The sequence below is a fragment of the Rhamphochromis sp. 'chilingali' genome, assembly GCF_963969265.1.
Source record: "Rhamphochromis sp. 'chilingali' genome assembly, chromosome: 8".
Classification (NCBI taxonomy): Eukaryota; Metazoa; Chordata; class Actinopteri; order Cichliformes; family Cichlidae; genus Rhamphochromis; species Rhamphochromis sp. 'chilingali'.
In genome coordinates, this window is record NC_137935.1 from 31,685,410 (window position 1) to 31,702,372 (window position 16,963).

Genomic DNA, 16,963 nt, shown 5'->3' on the forward strand with positions numbered 1-16,963 from the left:
CTTGCCATTTTGCTCCAAAAGTGGCAAATGTCCAACTCAGGCAGTCTTTTCAAAAGTCCATTCACACACAGTGAAGTTGCAGCTCGTTGGAAATGCACATCCATCCATCCAGTCATGATGATGCCATTTTTCTCCTTGCTGTCGCTGTCTTGCACAGCTGCTGCTGCTGGACCTTTTCTTCACGGCTCAGGATACTGCTGTGAGCTCTTGACCTGCTGTGAGCTCTTGACCTGCTGTGAGCTCTTGACCTGCTGTGAGCTCTTGATATTCATCTCGTTGTTCTGGAACTGCATTTCTTGTCTCCGGGGAAAGATTTTTGGAGCTTGTGTTCTCAGGGTGACAAACTGTCAAGAGATGTATTCTAAAACACTTCTTCAGCTGAGAAACAGAGAGGAAAAACACACAGTTTTACTTGTTGCTAGCAAGAGCAGCCAAAGAACGCTCGCACGAGAGTGATGGCTCAGGGACTCGCAGCTCTGAGACTGCCCTGGTCTTTATTTTATACATCAGTGGGTGTTTGTTCCTTACATTGGAATGTGGATGTTTATATGTGTGTGTGTGTGGGTGTAGGTGTGGAGTTAGAGTGTGACCCCATAACCGACTTCCCTAGAGTGTGACCCCATAACCGACTTCCCTAAATCTGCTGGTTGGAAGTCCAACAGTTCATCTAAGCACTTAGACTAAAACTTGACATAGCTACGTTTATCCTACCATAAAATAATAAGACAAGGTACGACCTCTCCCATACTCCCAGAGTGTGGGTGTGAATGCCAGAGCACTCTGGAATGCACACAAAGCCTTTGCAGACTATTAAGGATCGCACATCCTATCACTACCATATGCAAACTTATATTATTAAAAGATTATACTGACTACTAAGTACAATTTTCCATTGACATATTTCATCTTCAATTATTCTTGTATGAAATTCCCTTGAAGTAACAACTGAATTTCAACCAACTCAGCTTGCTCTGCATATTTTAAAACATGGCGGAGCCCAGCTGTAATTGTACCTTGCATTAATATGGTGTATTATTAACGGTGACACAGCACTGCTTAGAAAAATAATTTCCCCCAGGGATCAATAAAGTATTCTGATTCTGATTCTTAGCATGTCGTCCTGAATCTCACAGGTGTGCCGATGACCTGTGCAGTATATGAGGCACTAAAATCCTGGTTTATTTCTGGGATATGAAGAGGAGGGAGTCATGTGAGCTCTATCAATATTGCACGACTTACGTCTCAGACCTGTATTTATGTATATATGCACTGAAATTGCGCTGTAATATCCAGTTAACTGTCCACATTTGTACTCTGTTTTTCCATTTATTATATTTTTTTTCATTAATTAGTCTGAAAAAAGATCCACGTAGTAACCAAAGAGAGCCTAAATCGATGGTCTCTAATAGCAGCCAAATTATAAGAGCTTTCATTAGTGATGGTGAGATGAAGCCTTGTGATGAACTGAAGCTTTCCAGCTAACTGGTCGACTCATGGTTCGAAGCATTGTGACGATTCATTGGCTCTACTGCGCCATCAAGTGGATGATTAAAGTTAAATAGGCTCAATGATTATAATGATGTGATGTGTAAACTTAATAAATAAATTGTTTTCATGGTTATTTATCCCAAATATTGTCTCAGTATGTCTGATACAAAAGAGAAAGTGGAAACTATCAGGACAGAGTTTTGATATGATTGTGTAACTGTGTAATCATGCTTATGTACATCTGGACAATGACACAAACTAGTGTGTGGTGCTTCACTTTTTTAATAAACTAAAAGACAGAAATGAGATTATAAGATCTGTGGTGTTGTTGATTTATATTATGGTACTTATCATTTGTGATATTTATTACTGTGTGCATACTTTATTAGGAGAGATGAGATCTAAATGTTGCCAGACAGGGGAAAATCTTCTCTTCCTTGCTGGTTCCATCGAAGGGGAAATGCTCAAGTATGTAACTGGGACATAATCCAATTCCACAACACAATGTGATGGGGAATCAGCTGTGTTTTGCTGCCCAATTTATTTAGAATCTGGCGCAAAACGGCGAGCCAGTTCCTGAATCAGTCACGTGGTACGGACTGCCCGCGAGGCCTCGAACGTCACTGCATACGCAAACAAAGCAAGACGCGCGCTTCACAAAACTACCCTGAGATTACCGACACACGCTTCAAAGCTTCGACACACAGGAGACATCACTACTTTTCATACAGATGATGTAATAGTTCAAACTGACACCAAACCTGCAGAAAACTGTGCTTACAGACCTACACAATCAAACACTGATGTCAATTTAGCTGCGCTCCTATTTTATGAACAGTGACTGCACAGTGGTTAGTACTCTGTGTTGTGGTTTTATTTACATAAAACGTGAATATAAAGAAAAAGGAGAAAACTTTATGAATGTGAAGGCTGCATGTTTAATGTAAAGAGCTATTGACTCAGGTAATGTTTGCCATGGGTCCTAAATTAATGTAGCCAATCCAACAGCGTGAAGGTGAGTAGGGGTACAGTGTCAGTGTAGCAGTGACATGTGTGACATGACCAGGACTCCAGCTGTCTCAGGTAGATCCAGTGACATCTTCAATGTTCTCATGACTTATTTGTAAGTTCCCCGTGCAGCTGAAGAATGGAGACTTTTCATAGCATAATATGCAGACAAATGCCATTCTGCTGCCTGTAGTGTGCCCAGGCAATTCTTTTATATAAGTAGACCTGAAGAAAGCATATTTTCAGATCTGCATTTACCTGCCTCACAGGAAATTCCTGTGATTTGTGTTTCAGGGCAGAATGTGCATGTAACTAGTCCTGGCATTTGGTCCCTCACACAGCCCAAAGGGATGTTTGAAATGCATAGAGGCATTAATAGGCCTGCTAAAGAGGCGGGGTAACGGCATAGCAACGTACATAGATGAATGGCTGTTGTTATCAGAGTGAGAAATGTTGAGAAAAGAGCAGGTTAAAGTGGATCCACTGATGACTCTGGGTTTCACCATAAACTACGAAGAGTGTCCTGCAGCCAACTCAGCCCTTATCTTTCATAGGAATATCTCTAAATTTCACCTCATACATAGCGTGTCTCTGTAGGCACAGAGGGAAAAATGCTGTCACATGCAGGCATGTTTCAGGTGGGACGACATCTCTCATTCAGACAATGGCTGCAGATGCTTCACTAGAAGCTGTCACAAAGAGGAAGGTGATACCACGGATGCAAGTCTCATGGGCTGGGGTGCCACTCACAGCAGCATAGTAGTGGGTGGAACTACTGGGACTCACCTCAAAGGGGTGCTCACATCACCTGGCTAAAATTACAAGCAGCATTTTTCACACTGAATAATTTCCTCCCTTCAGAGTTGAAGTGATAATCTTTACTACTGGGGGTATAACACTGAGGACCGATGAGTCAATTCTTTTTACTTTGTTGATGTAACCATAGGGGTTCCTTGAATGGTTGCTGCACATCAGACCTACACACACTAAGTGCAGACGTGTTAGCAGCTCCACTGTCAATAGTAGTCCCAGAAACAACTAATATAAAACCCTCACAGTCACAAGAGACTGCTGCACTGCTGCTAGCACTAGCCAGGAAGAAGTGCAGGAGGAGGCTACAGCAGTCCCAACAAGAGAGTGAGGAAAAGACAGAGGGAGGTGTAATCAGCATGGTAAGAACATAGATGGACAGAATTGGGAAGGGAGAGCTTCAAGGGAAATGAATGGCTACTTTAATCATGAGGCACTGCTAATAGCTAATGTAGCTTTTAATTGTCACATGCTGCCCTGCACATGTTGCCTTTTAAACTGACCATTTGGAGCAGCATTCATCTGTTGTCACTGAGAGCTACTCACATTCTGAGAACTACTGTCCACTGGCACCCAGCACCCACAGCTGGTGACCCTAATCTGGGCAGGATTTGACCAGCCACAGGTCAACATGTTTGCCTCTAGGTAGAAAGTGCAGTGTCCACTGTATTTCTCCCTGATGGACAAGGAAGCTCTACTAGTGGTGGGCCCATTAGCTCACGAATGGCTGCATGCTCTGCCTTTTGCATTTCATCTGCTGGCCTTGATTTCACTCACTCTGAGAGAGAGATGGCTGACCACGATGTCCCTTTGGTTAGTGGAAATTATGCCCAGCTGTTTACTTACATGACATAAATTGAAAAAATGAAAGATATGCATTGGAATAAGGAAGAATTTTGGACAAGTATGTTTAGGGCTGTTCGATATAACGATATATATCGGATGACGATATAAAAACATCTATCGTTTGTTTCGCGGTGTCGTAGAATAAACTGTTTACAGCAATATTTTTTCATTGTTTTGATGGTCACTGTAGTGGCTATATTAGTTTCTATAAGTTCTCTCTTTCTCCTATATTTAATATAACCACACTACTGATGTTCAAGCACCTGTTTTTACGTGTTGTCGTTAGCAACAACGACGGTAAAACCATCGCGTGGCTCCGCTGTCCACTTATTTGTTTTCTACATAAACCTTTCACAATAAAGCTCAAGATCCTGTTGAGACTTTTCAAAATAAACTGAATCACGTGAAAGAGTATGCAGAGAGTTTACGGATGAGAAGAAAAAAAGAGCCGTCAAGTGCTAAAAAATAAATTTTAGACTCAAACTTATGTCTAAAAATGTATAGTTTCATGCATTGGTTAAAACACTCAAATCCAGGTAAAGGACGCCAAGCTGGAAAAAGTTCACGCAAGTCGAATTGCCCGAGATTTACAGAATTTACAGAAAATATTACATTTTTGTGATTTATATCGTGGTCAGGATGATAAATGTCTTATATCGGGATATGAGATTTTTGTCATATCGCACAGTAAGTATGTTAGTCTTTTTAAAAAATGTGTTTTATTATGACTCATGAAAAGAAATGAAGGGAAAAATACTCACCTGTGCTTTGATTTATTTACTATAAATAATACATTAATAAAACACAGCAACATTAAAGTTAGAATACAAAAGCAATAATCTCTGGTCCTTAGTTCCTTAGTTATGCTGCAATATGTCTAGACTGCCGGGAGATTCCCATTATGCATTGAGTATTTCTTCTTCACTCCCTATGTGTTTATACACCTCTCTGCATTGAATTATTCTTCCTCTCTGGCTCTCTTCCACAGTGTGTCTTTGTCCTGTCTTCCTACCCTCATCCCAACCTGTCGCAGCCAGGAGGGAGTTTTTCCTTCCCACAGTCACCAAAGCGCTTGCTCATAGGGGGTCATATGATTGTTGGATTTCTCTCTTTTTTGTATTACTGTATACAAAAGGTATTTTATGAATTTCACCAGGTTCTGTACTAGGACCAATACTTCTTATGTTACACCTGTTTAGGCAGTATTATTAGAAAACACTTCATACATTTGCATTGCTTTGCAGATGACTCTCAACTTTATATACCCATGAAACCAGATGACAGAAAACTAATTAAACTACAGGAATGTCTTAAAGATATTAAGGTCTAGATGACTTTTAATGTCCAACTAAAGTTAAACGTGTCTATCTGAAGCAAAGAAGTCAAAACAGATACCTCTGTAACTGCATGTTTAACACAATTAAACATTTTTTCTTTCATTGCACACAAAATTTAGTAGAAGCTTTACTGACGTGGGATCTCATTTTACTTGTCTGACTGGAATTTGTCAACATGAGCAAATCATCTGACGTTATATCACCCAGACTAACTCTGTCTGTGTCCATAATCAGAAATCCAACTGAATTTACTTGCAGCAACCCCAATTCTAACTACCAGAGATACATATACATATGGCTGTGTGTATACTCTTACTGAGTAGGGCAGCATCCCATTAGATCCACTGATAAGATAAGAATGAAACAAGAACAATATCGTTGGAGTCCACAGGATTCAAGTTGTTCTTGTTGCTTGACACTTGGGAAAAAAAAACCTCACTGGGTGCTGGAATATCTCGGTGGAGAAGAGCCTTGAATCCTCTCGCCATTGTCTTTACTGACAGCAATGAAGGCAGTGAAAGAACTGCTCTCTCCTGATTGCACACTCAACTCCACCACCTTCTCCTTCACACCTCCATCTTCTTCTACCTCATCGTCTTCCTTTCCGTTCTCTAGTGAGCAAATAAGAGTCCGAGCACCCAGCCTGTGAACTGTTAATCTACAGACAAGAGAAAGAAAGAAGCACAGGTGGAGCTCATTCTACATTTCATATTTTCAAAAAGGTCTAAAGGAGATAATAACAATTCTTTCATAGGATGGAAATCAGACATAAACACCATCATCTTTCAAAAAGACATCAAATACTTAAGGAGTGTGATGCTATGAGCTCAGTGCAGATATCAGTATGGTGATATGGTCACAATGACAATGTTTTAGATCATACATACAAACAACACGAGGTAATATCTAATTGTTCCAGTGGATAAACCGCTCATTTACCCAGAGTTCTCTGCAGGTCTGAGACTGAAGTGCAGCTGGTTCTCAGAGGGATGACCTGCCAGGCTGTACTTCAGCGTCACACAGCCCTCTGCTGCCTCTGAGCTCTGACACAGAATTACAGTGTTAAACCAATTTAATCTCTTCAATGGAAAATAAATAATAAAACAAACATTACTGTAATTGTTATGAGTCATTGTCTTACTTTTGGTTCCTGTCAGTCCCTGTGATGAACTGAGCGTGACCTCCTCCTTCCTTGGCCATCCCATTGACGAGAGCAGAGCTGGCCCCTTCCCCAATCCCAAAAGAGAAACACCTGCAATACAACAGTTTTCACAGAGGACATGTTGGACATTCTGGAAACTGTGTAGATATAGTTGTGTTTTTCTGGTTTGTGAGAATACAACAGCTGTTTTTAAAACACACAGGTTTGGTACGCAGCACATGTCATCATATTTTTCTTGTTTTTCATGTGAGAGATCTTCTTCACCAGATCGATCACTTCTTTGGTGTTCCCCACCTCTTCATCAGTAAAGACAAACAGCCAGAGAGGAGAGTTGACACACATCTACACAAGCTGAAACACAACTCTCTGACAGGTATACAAGTATGCTGTCAGTAAACTGTTTTAGTAAAACAACATAAGAGAAGTAAGACTGAGAGGAACAGTAGGAGCCACTCAACAGATCAACTTGTATATAATTAACAGATTATATAAGATATGTTACGAGTGATACGGGGCTTGGTTCATAGTTAACTTACATGTTGGAATAATGAATGATTAAAAAGATATAATAAAGAATGGCATCATTAAAGTGTGTGTGTGTGTCTGAGTTACCTGTTTAGGCTGAGTGGGAATGCAGGGCTGACCGTAAGTATTTTTGAGGGGCTAAGGATCTCTGTTCCTCCAAGTTCAGCCTTCAGAGCCTCCATGGTCTTCTCACTATACTCTACACTCTTACTGCCATGACAAACACACAAGTGAGATCAAACATAACATGTTGTCTAACAGCAGGGAAGATATCTTATCACACATTTACAGAAAAAAGTGACAGAAAACTGATATCACGGAGATCATATGAATACAACTGATGGGAAGATGTGTTCATAACTAGACCCAAAACTAAATGTTGGAATAGCAGCCCATTGGTAAGCTCTTCAACAGGAGCAGAGGAGAGTCCTGAAGGGAAGAGAGAAAAGATGGTGAGGCCTCTGTGTGAGAGCAACAATTTTACAAAAGTTTTGAGGAAATATTTTGTAACTCTAACACCACTTTATGAATACCCTGGCACTGCTGATGTGAGTATTACTCATATTTTCAGATCGATTCACTAAGAACACCAACTCTCCACATGAAGCCATTTAATGTGTTTCAGAGAGCCTGAAACATTCTCTCCTGGAGCCACAGCTGGACTGGCCATCGGCTACTGATGGTGATTTTTCATTTGGGCAGATGCTTATATTATTATTATTATTATTGTAACCGTATAAACAATGAAAGGTAGTGGATTGGCCAGTTGGTCATGATCGACTCTGTGCTGGCCAATTACAGCCGAGGAGGTCAAACTTTAAAGTTCCATATTGAGGTGAAAAGGAACACGATTTGTCCCATACTTCAAGTTGAATGAAAAACGACACAAAGCTGGAGTTATGCTGTGTCTTTATGCTGCACAGCTGCCTCTTCTTCTATCATTCTCTCCCCATCTCTCTCCTCTTGCTACTTCAATCATGATCAGCTGATCGGCTTTTCTGTCGCAAGTCCGTCTCCGTTGTTTGTTCATTGCCCACTTTGCACCAGAAAGAGGAGACCAGCGGCAGCACATTTAAGCTTGATAAGCTGTTGTTAGAATAATTTAACATTACTTTCTAGTATCAGCTGACGTTTGCTGGAGCCACAGCCGTAAAACTGCTGGTCATGATATTGGTTTGGATATGTGGTGAGAGGGAAACATGAAGATGTAAAGTGCCTGCTGCCCTGCCTCTTTTGATGCCATACTATTTGTTCAGCGTTCACAGCCCACACTGCCTGTGGCCTTTACATACATCGGTCGGGGCCCTGCAAAGTATGCAGTCACTGTGAGATCACTCTGTGCGCTCTCAACAAGATATAAAGCACGCAGTTAGGGGTGGGTTTAAAAAATCGATTCATCGATTAAAATAGATTCTAACTGGAATAAAACGATATCAATTCATTAAATCCTGAAATCAATTTTTTTTATATACATATGTGGTTTGCCGCGTATGAAACTTGCAAGCGGTTAACATGAGGAAGTCACGCCAGAGTTAAGTGACCTGGACGCATGAACCATCATGGCTACTCACGGGAATGTGCCACCAAGCCTAAAGGCAGATGTCTGGCAACACTTTGGATTTAAGAACTGTGAAGACAGTGAAGAGCCGGACAAAAGCAAAGCCGTATGTAAGATGTGCAAAATGGAGGTAAAGCACTGTGGAAATACCACAAATCTCAGAAATCATTTAACGAGGCATCATCCAGATATCCCGCTAGCAAAAACGGCCGACACCAAGCAACGCTCACTCGAAAAGGCATTTGCAGTGAAGTTGGCATCCACTTCTCCAATGTGCCCAAAAAATAACACAGTCTGTCGCAACTCTCATATGTAAAGATATACGTCCGTACAGCGTTGTTGAAAATGATGGCTTCCAAAACCTCATTAATACGCTAGAACCACGCTATGTTTTACCAACACGCAAACATTTGAGTGAAGTGGTAATCCCAAACATGTATGAAAAAGTGAAACACGATGTTAGTGTTTCACTTTTTCAGTGGTTCATGTCTTACAGACAAGAACCACTGAAGCAAGCCACACAGCAGTTAATTTATCTGAAATTATGTTCAAAGCAATCGAAGAATGGGAGCTTACAAACAAAAATCCAGGCATTGTAACTGACAATGCTGCAAATATGGTGCGAGCTGTGGAAATAACGGGCTGGTTGCACATTGGTTGTTTTGCCCACACACTCAATTTAGCTTCACAAGCAGGACTGAAAGTTCCAGCTGTTGCTCAGCTGCTTGGCCGAGTGAGACGCATAGCATCCTTTTTTCATCGCAGCACTGTTGCAAGTCGCAAGCTTAAAGAGAAGCAAAAGATACTGAATCTACCTGCCCATAAGCTGGTGACTGATAGGGTGACCAGATGGAACAGCACGTTGGACATGCTGGAACACTTCCTAGAGCAACAACCAGCAATCTCTGCAGCTCTACTCTCACCTGAAGTGAGGAGAAGTGACAGTAATCTCTGTAGTCTTACAGAGGCTGACATACAGTAACTGATGGAGAAGATATAGTGAAAGCTTTGAAGCCGCTGAAAGCAGCCACACTGGTTATGTGTGAAGAAAAGTCCCCGACCCTTTCCATCATTGCACCTCTGCATGCACAGCTGCTGGAGAAGATGATCAGTGTCTCTCACGACTCCTCACTGATTAAAGACCTCAAGACTGCTGTATACGACAACTTGAAGTCAAAGTATGTTTATGAATTGTGTGTATATGCCATGAATGAGTGTAACTGTATGGATGCATGTATTACATGAAAATTCTTACTATAATGAAAAAATATATATATTATAAAAATGTTAGTTAAGCCCTCTTGTCTAGTAATAGGCCTTTTGATTTTATATCTATCTATCTATAGATGTTTATATATAAAATATGGAAACAAAGTCGTATATTAATGTTTCTGATCTTGCATGAGTGTATGTAACCATGCACATGTATATCCAACATAATAAACTGAGTTAAATGTGCAAAATCTCTTTTCAAGATATGTGGCCCTAAAGGACAAGCTGTACATTGCATCAGCATTAGATCCTCGCTTTAAGGCCCTGCCATTCTTGTCCAAAGAGACCTGTAACAACACATTCTCTCAGTTGGTGTTGGAAGCAGCAGGTTTGGAGAACGTGGACACAGCTAAAAATGATTGGTTTTTTTGCACTACTCGAGTTAGAATATAAATAGTAATTTCTTTAGTAATTAAGTTTTCATTTTTCTACAGCGACAGTCTGATGGTGACACATCTGAGGAAACTGTCCCTGACATCTCTCTTGGTGGTGTTGATGAAGTGGATTATGCCCCTCCAATTAAGAGGTCAAAGGACTCTGCATTAATTTTTCTCCTTGGGCCAGCCTACTCAACAAAAACATCAGCACCACAGAAAACACCAACTCAGAAGGCAAAGGAAGAAGTGAATCGATACAGGGACGTTGAGCCTGTTGCACTTTCTGAGGATCCTTTGATCTGGTGGAGGGACCGTGAAAGGGAGTATCCTCTTTTGGCTCTACAAGCAAAGCAGTATCTTTCCATACCTGGGACCAGTGTTCCTTCTGAACGAGTGTTTTCAACTGCTGGTGACACTGTTACCGCACAAAGGAGCTACCTGACTCCACAACATGTAGACCAGCTTCTCTTTTTGCAGAAAAACCTTACAGTCTCAAAGAAGTGAGAGGGTAGTTATAAATAAGGCTAAATTGCATGAGTTTCACAGAGGTTTTACAATACTGTTCAGTATGTTTTCATTTTTTGAAGTATTTTAAAAGGCAGTTTTTCATTTTCTGATCGTTCAGTTTCTGTCAGTTCACTTGTACACGCTGTGTTATCCTGTGTGTCCCCAAAACACAATAGTGGATTTCAGAAAAGCTGTGTGAGACACTAACAGCAAAACTATTTCTCTGAGGTTTTACTGATGTTTACAAAAGATATGTTCTATTTGCACTGGATCCCTGATCCACTTGAAATGTATGTATGAAAATAAATATATACTAATTTTAATTAAAAATTACATTATTGTAACTGCTTTAGTATCTGTTCTTAATTTTGAAATTTATATAATTCATTCACAAGGCTTAGAGGGTTCTTTTGACAGTACATATACAAGGTGAATTATCATAATTTTATATATATTCATCTCAAAATCCTGAAGAGAAAATGTAGATGCTAAGAAGTAAAAACAGATAAAGACTGTTGTAACAATAACTGAGATATGAAGACAGCTCATCACTTTTTCTGTTTTCATGCTTTCTGTTGTTATGGCATAAAGTTAAAATACTTTGGTCATTAAAAAACAAACCTTCTAGGATTAGATGTGTGATGGTGTAATGTCGTTTAGTTTATTACAGTAAAATTGTGAATCTATTTTTGTAAAATAATTTTTAAACATTTCAAGTCAACTCAGCTTTTTTCCCTTTAATCTGATTGTCTAGAGATATACAGAGGATATAGAAAACATGGAGAGAAGGACAGACACTCTTTCCCGAATTGATGAGATTCTTCGACCTGTAGAGGACTTAGAAAATCGGATCCGTGACCGGATTTTCAATCGTCACTTGGAATCCAGGGTGGCTGTTGGAAACGTGACAACCTTTAGAGAAACACCCAGGGACAGCCTGCATCCACTTGGTGAAATTTTTGGGAAGGTGCAGCCCCAGCGGGAATTGAGCTTGGCATCTTCATTTGCTCCGTGTCCTCCATCATCCTCTCGACCTCACAGAAGTCAGATTCCAGTGAGGTCAAAAAACTACAGAGAAAGAGGTCAGTTCTTATATCGACGCAGTAAAGAGTCAGAATATCAGACATTTAAACCCTTCAGACTTTTAATCAGCTGTTGTGTGAGAGATAAACCCTCCAACCAGAGTTTACACATTGCTAAAACACATTGAATGTTAAGGTGTTGCCATGGTAAAATATCTATAGAGGTCAAAAGTTTGACATTTCAGCTTCACTTTTTATCCAGGTTGTGATTTGGTTTTATTTGAATACAAATTTTGGTAAATGGTTAATTAAGATTGATTATGTTGAACTGAAAACTTGTACTTTAATTTAATAAACACACTTATAGACATACATGGTTTGCTCTCCCCTTTAAAGTGCACTTTTGTCTTGTTCATTTTCAGCTGCAAACAAACTGAAATGTGAGTAATAAATATTTCATGATCTAATCTGTGCAGACAAAGAAGTCGCCAGTGGTGTCAGGCTGGTGACAGCCCAACATATGTTTGAGGCATTGGAGCAAACAATTAAAAAAAATTGTGTGGATGCCTCTCTGCCCCAAACTATTGTTCCAGCGCCTCAAACTGGAGGAGGAGCTGGAGTTCGAGCAGGGGCTGTAGCTCCAGCTCCTCCTCAAACTCCAGCTCCAGAACAAAGGAAACCTCGAAGGGTTGTTAGACACCCTCCAGAGGTGGACTTTAAAGGGCTTATCGTGGGGTACCTCCTGTCAATTGACAAAAAGTTAGGGGAGGAGCTTCAGTCAGTCTCGAATCCTTCAGAGACTCTCCGGCTGAGCCTCAGCCTGCTGAGTCAGGACGACTGGTAAAATGATTTTCTACTGTTATCATTAATTATTTTCAATTTAATGTGAGGATATGAGTTTTAAAACTATTTGATCTTCCTACAGGCAGAAAAAGATAGAGGGGCTGCGATACATCCGCACCCTGGCGCGGCATCACCAAGAGGAGTTGAAGTTAAACCTCCGTAGAGTTTTGTTAAGGTTCAAATATTGAGGAGGAGAGTACAAACAACCATTGGTCCAGAAGAGCTTGGTCAAACAATTGATTTTAATGAATACACGCATGGGAAGACCACTCTGTATGCAGACAGGAATTGATCTTCGACTTAATCAAAGCATAAGCAGATATTTATACCATCAGGGTTTGAATTAATGACGCCCCTTCATACGTCACAGATCCATTTCATACATAGGTCACATCAAAACCACAATGACTTTTAACACAGTTTAAAAGAACATTATCTCTGTCTCGTCTGGAACACGAGCCCCACATCCTGCAAGACACTGTTCCTCTTTCTTGCAGAGACAAACATGACTAACCTCTCACCTATAAATGAGTCTAACTAATGTGTGTGTGTGTGTGTGTGTGTGTGTGTGTGTGTGTGTGTGTGTGTGTGTGTGTGTGTGTGTGTGTGTGTGTGTGTGTGTGTCGACCTTACATGCTCTCTCAATTCACCCGTTGCACTTCTGACCTTTTACCAGAACAGAGGCTCATCCTTATGTGTAACAACCTAACTGAAACTATTTTACTATGTTGAATAAATGTTATAATCAAGAACCTCTACTAAAAGCTTAATAAAAGAATATAAAAGTATAACAGACGCTCTGCAACCCTGCAGTTTCCTGTCACTCTGACTTTGGACAGAGTGTACTCAGAATCAACATAATCATCACATACACACTTAAGATTATAACAAGCATTCAAAAGCATTTAAGATTATAGATTCAACTCAACAGTTTAAAGTGGTTATAACTGCACCTATAACAAAGGCCAATTGGGTACCAAGATGTTTAAACATCTGAATGCACTATCAATGCTGTAGATTATATTATTAATGCAATGGTAATGATGATGATTATTAACAATAGCAGCAAAATATCTCTCCAATCTCAACACTCCCTCTCTCGACCTCTGGAACACCAGAGGTCGCAATACATTGTGTCCTCGCTCTGACAATCTCTAGCTGTCCTTTTGGCTCAGCAAATCAGACAACCACCTCATGTCATCTAAGTGGTCCAGTAATAAACACCAGCTCCCCCTCGAGAACACTCCATGCGTAAGATTAGGTTTTTTCTGCGTCCCTCTCTTGTGGTCCATCAGGCCTCGGGCCTCCAGGATCCTCACCCCCCTGTGGTCGCCGAGATCTTCTGCAAAGGAAACAAAACACCTTTTCCTGCGCCTCCCTATCTTATCATGTTTGGGACTCTTTAATCAAGAGCATGATCCTAATTATGTTCTTTACTTGTTGACTTGTATTTATATAATTCTTCAGTGTTACTCATCATTTAAAACTTTTAAAGGTTTGCTTGGGGGTGACACAAGAGGTATACCAGCTGTTTTTCTCTCTACATCTGTGTTTATGCCACCCTCTTCTGTCCATGTTTGCAAGCGTGCCCTGTCTCATGCAGTTTTGTAACAGGTTTGATTTCAAACTGCTGAAATTTCCTCTGATTCTTTAGATTAAAAACAATCCCTCTTGTGTGTCCTGTGCGGCACTGGACACTGTAATATATTTGTGTGTACACCTCAGAGAGAGGATGGACAAAGAAGCTGAATGGACCTGTGAGAGTTTACTCCAGGTGTTTGTAAGGGCAAATGCCAATATGCTCATTCAGCAGCATGCCAAGGAAGCTCTGACCGCTCTGGTTCACGGTTGCAGCCCGAGTTGCTTTCTAAACAGCCTGGTGACTATGGGTTTGAAGTAAGTTCACACCTGTGAAGAGTATCTGTGACCCCAGCATCACAATCAGATCAGGTGAAAATCAAACACACTGAGTGGATTTGTCTGTGTTTCCTTCCTCAGACATAAGAGCGTTCTTGTGAGAGCTGGTGCCGCACTGGGGCTCCTTATAATCAATAAATTCATGGAAGCGGAGAAAGTTCTGTCTGCAAGACGGATTTTCACCAAATGCTTCCTGTTGGCTGTCAGTGAACTGTGTCAGGATGCTTCCTCTGAAGTCAGGTCAGTGTGAACTTTTAACAATTATAGGCTGATATTTCTATTTTGACTTTCTTTTGATAAATTCTCTGCATTTACTTAGAAACTAAAGTGCTGATTAAAAATGCTTCTCTCTGCAGAGCTCATGGAAAGGCCATCCTAAAAGACCTGGTCAAACACAGGAAATTCAGAAAGATGTGGAAAGAAAGAAAGAAAGAAAGAAAGAAAGAAAGAAAGAAAGAAAGAAAGAAAGAAAGAAAGAAAGAAAGAAAGAAAGAAAGAAAGAAAGAAAGAAAGAAAGGAAAATGTGAGATTTGATTTGTTTTCAGTGTGTTTCACCTCTGAGATTTTTGTAGGTCTGAAAGTTTAGATTTAAGATTTTCTGATATCTTAAAAAACAAAACAGTATTTATTGTAAATATATAACCAATGAAGTCTTTTCAAGGTCAATTTACTCAATTTACTTTATTTACAATTTACCTGAGAGTGTGAATCGACGTGCATTCGGTAGCACAATCGGTAGCACTCAAAGTTGCCTAAACTTAGTCTAATTCAAAACAAATGCAAATGCATGCATAAATGTTTTTCTGCATCTGTTGTAATTAAACCTTTCCAATCAGGTGGATCTTATTGTTTTAAACAAGTCAACCTGTGAATCTGAAATACTATAACCTGATATTTTGTATTTAGCTAAAGTTTTACTTAATTGCTGTTTGCATGTAAATTTTAGGTGGCAGGAGAACACTGTGGTGTTCAGTCTTCCAGAAAATCCAATTTAGTTGCAAGAAATATGTTAAAACTGACATTATTACATATGCTGTGTTAGAAAGGCTTTTTTCCGATGTGTATGAAATTTTGCAGTGTGCTGCTGAAGTCCAAGACAGCCTCACAGCAAAGAGAGTCTCTGCACGGCTATCAGAGAGGAGGAGAAAGCCTGGAGCCTGTAGACCGTGTCAGTGTTTCAAGGATGAGCAGGTTACACATCTGATTCTCATATGTTAAATGATAAAATACGTGAATATATTAGAAACGATGCTACTCTGCTTGTTTGATTCATTTACAACACTTGTTTACTTTCCATCAAATCATGAGTAGCAACATAGCACAGCTCATGTTTTAAATCTCTTCTTACATCTTAAGATCTGGCAAATTTTTGAGGGTGATCTCCTGTGAGAGTGGTCAATGTATCTGATGGAGATTTGTCTCTGCAGGATTGTTAAAGGATGTTCTTAAGGATGTTCTTGTGTCTTACTGCCTGTTTCCACTTACAGCACACTCAAGTGAAACGCCAGCGCTCTCCAAATGCAGTCATCCTTCCCCAGAAAAGGAGGAAAACCAAGGTTGTCTGTCTGTCCTAGACTTTCTGCAGTGGTGCTAAATTGATAACAAATAAATGATAGCTATATGTCTTCCACCCCTCAGGCCTCTACCTCAGATGCAGACGACACGTTCACAAGACCATCAGCCACCATCCCTGATTCTGAGCTGCCTCCGGTCTCAAATACAGCCCACAATCTTCGACCCTCTACTGCTGCACCTCGGCCAGACAGCCCTCTAAAGATCCACAACCGCTCAGTAGAAGAGTATCAGCAGGTGTACCATGAAGTGGTTGATGATATGCTGAGGTCAGTGTGGATCAAACCCCTTTTGTCCCCCGCCCGACAAAAAAAATGGCTTAAAACTTTCTATTTCTTCTGTTCCTCACAGAGACGAGAACGGACAGCTCCATCCATACAGTTTGGAGCTGGGACGCCTCATAAAGAAGAAGCTATGGGAGAGACTGAACCGTCCCACCATGATTATGTCTACTGATGAAGACGGCCGCCTTCACGTGGACGTGACTTACGGAGTTGAAGAGTGTCCTCCTGAATTTAATGTGGATACTACAAAAGAACCCGAGTGCTGAGCTGAACAGCTCAGAGAAACAGTGAAAGAAATGAGAACAGTTACTGAGTCTGTGTAAATAAGCTTTAAATAATCTGTAAATAAAACTTTTAAATAAATTCATTAGTGACAAAATCATCTGCAGGACTCAAATTGCTGAGGCACCACCCCTCAGCTCCACCTTCACACTT

At 40.4% G+C, this 16,963-nt stretch overlaps 1 long non-coding RNA gene across 1 annotated transcript; it reads left to right on the forward strand.

The window, feature by feature from the left end:
* Nucleotides 1–14,234: 14,234 nt before the first annotated feature.
* Nucleotides 14,235–15,108, forward strand: LOC308400750. The gene is made up of 3 exons (XR_013972410.1): nt 14,235–14,651; nt 14,754–14,912; nt 15,029–15,108. It is a non-coding gene; the product is annotated as an uncharacterized lncRNA (long non-coding RNA).
* Nucleotides 15,109–16,963: the final 1,855 nt, after the last annotated feature.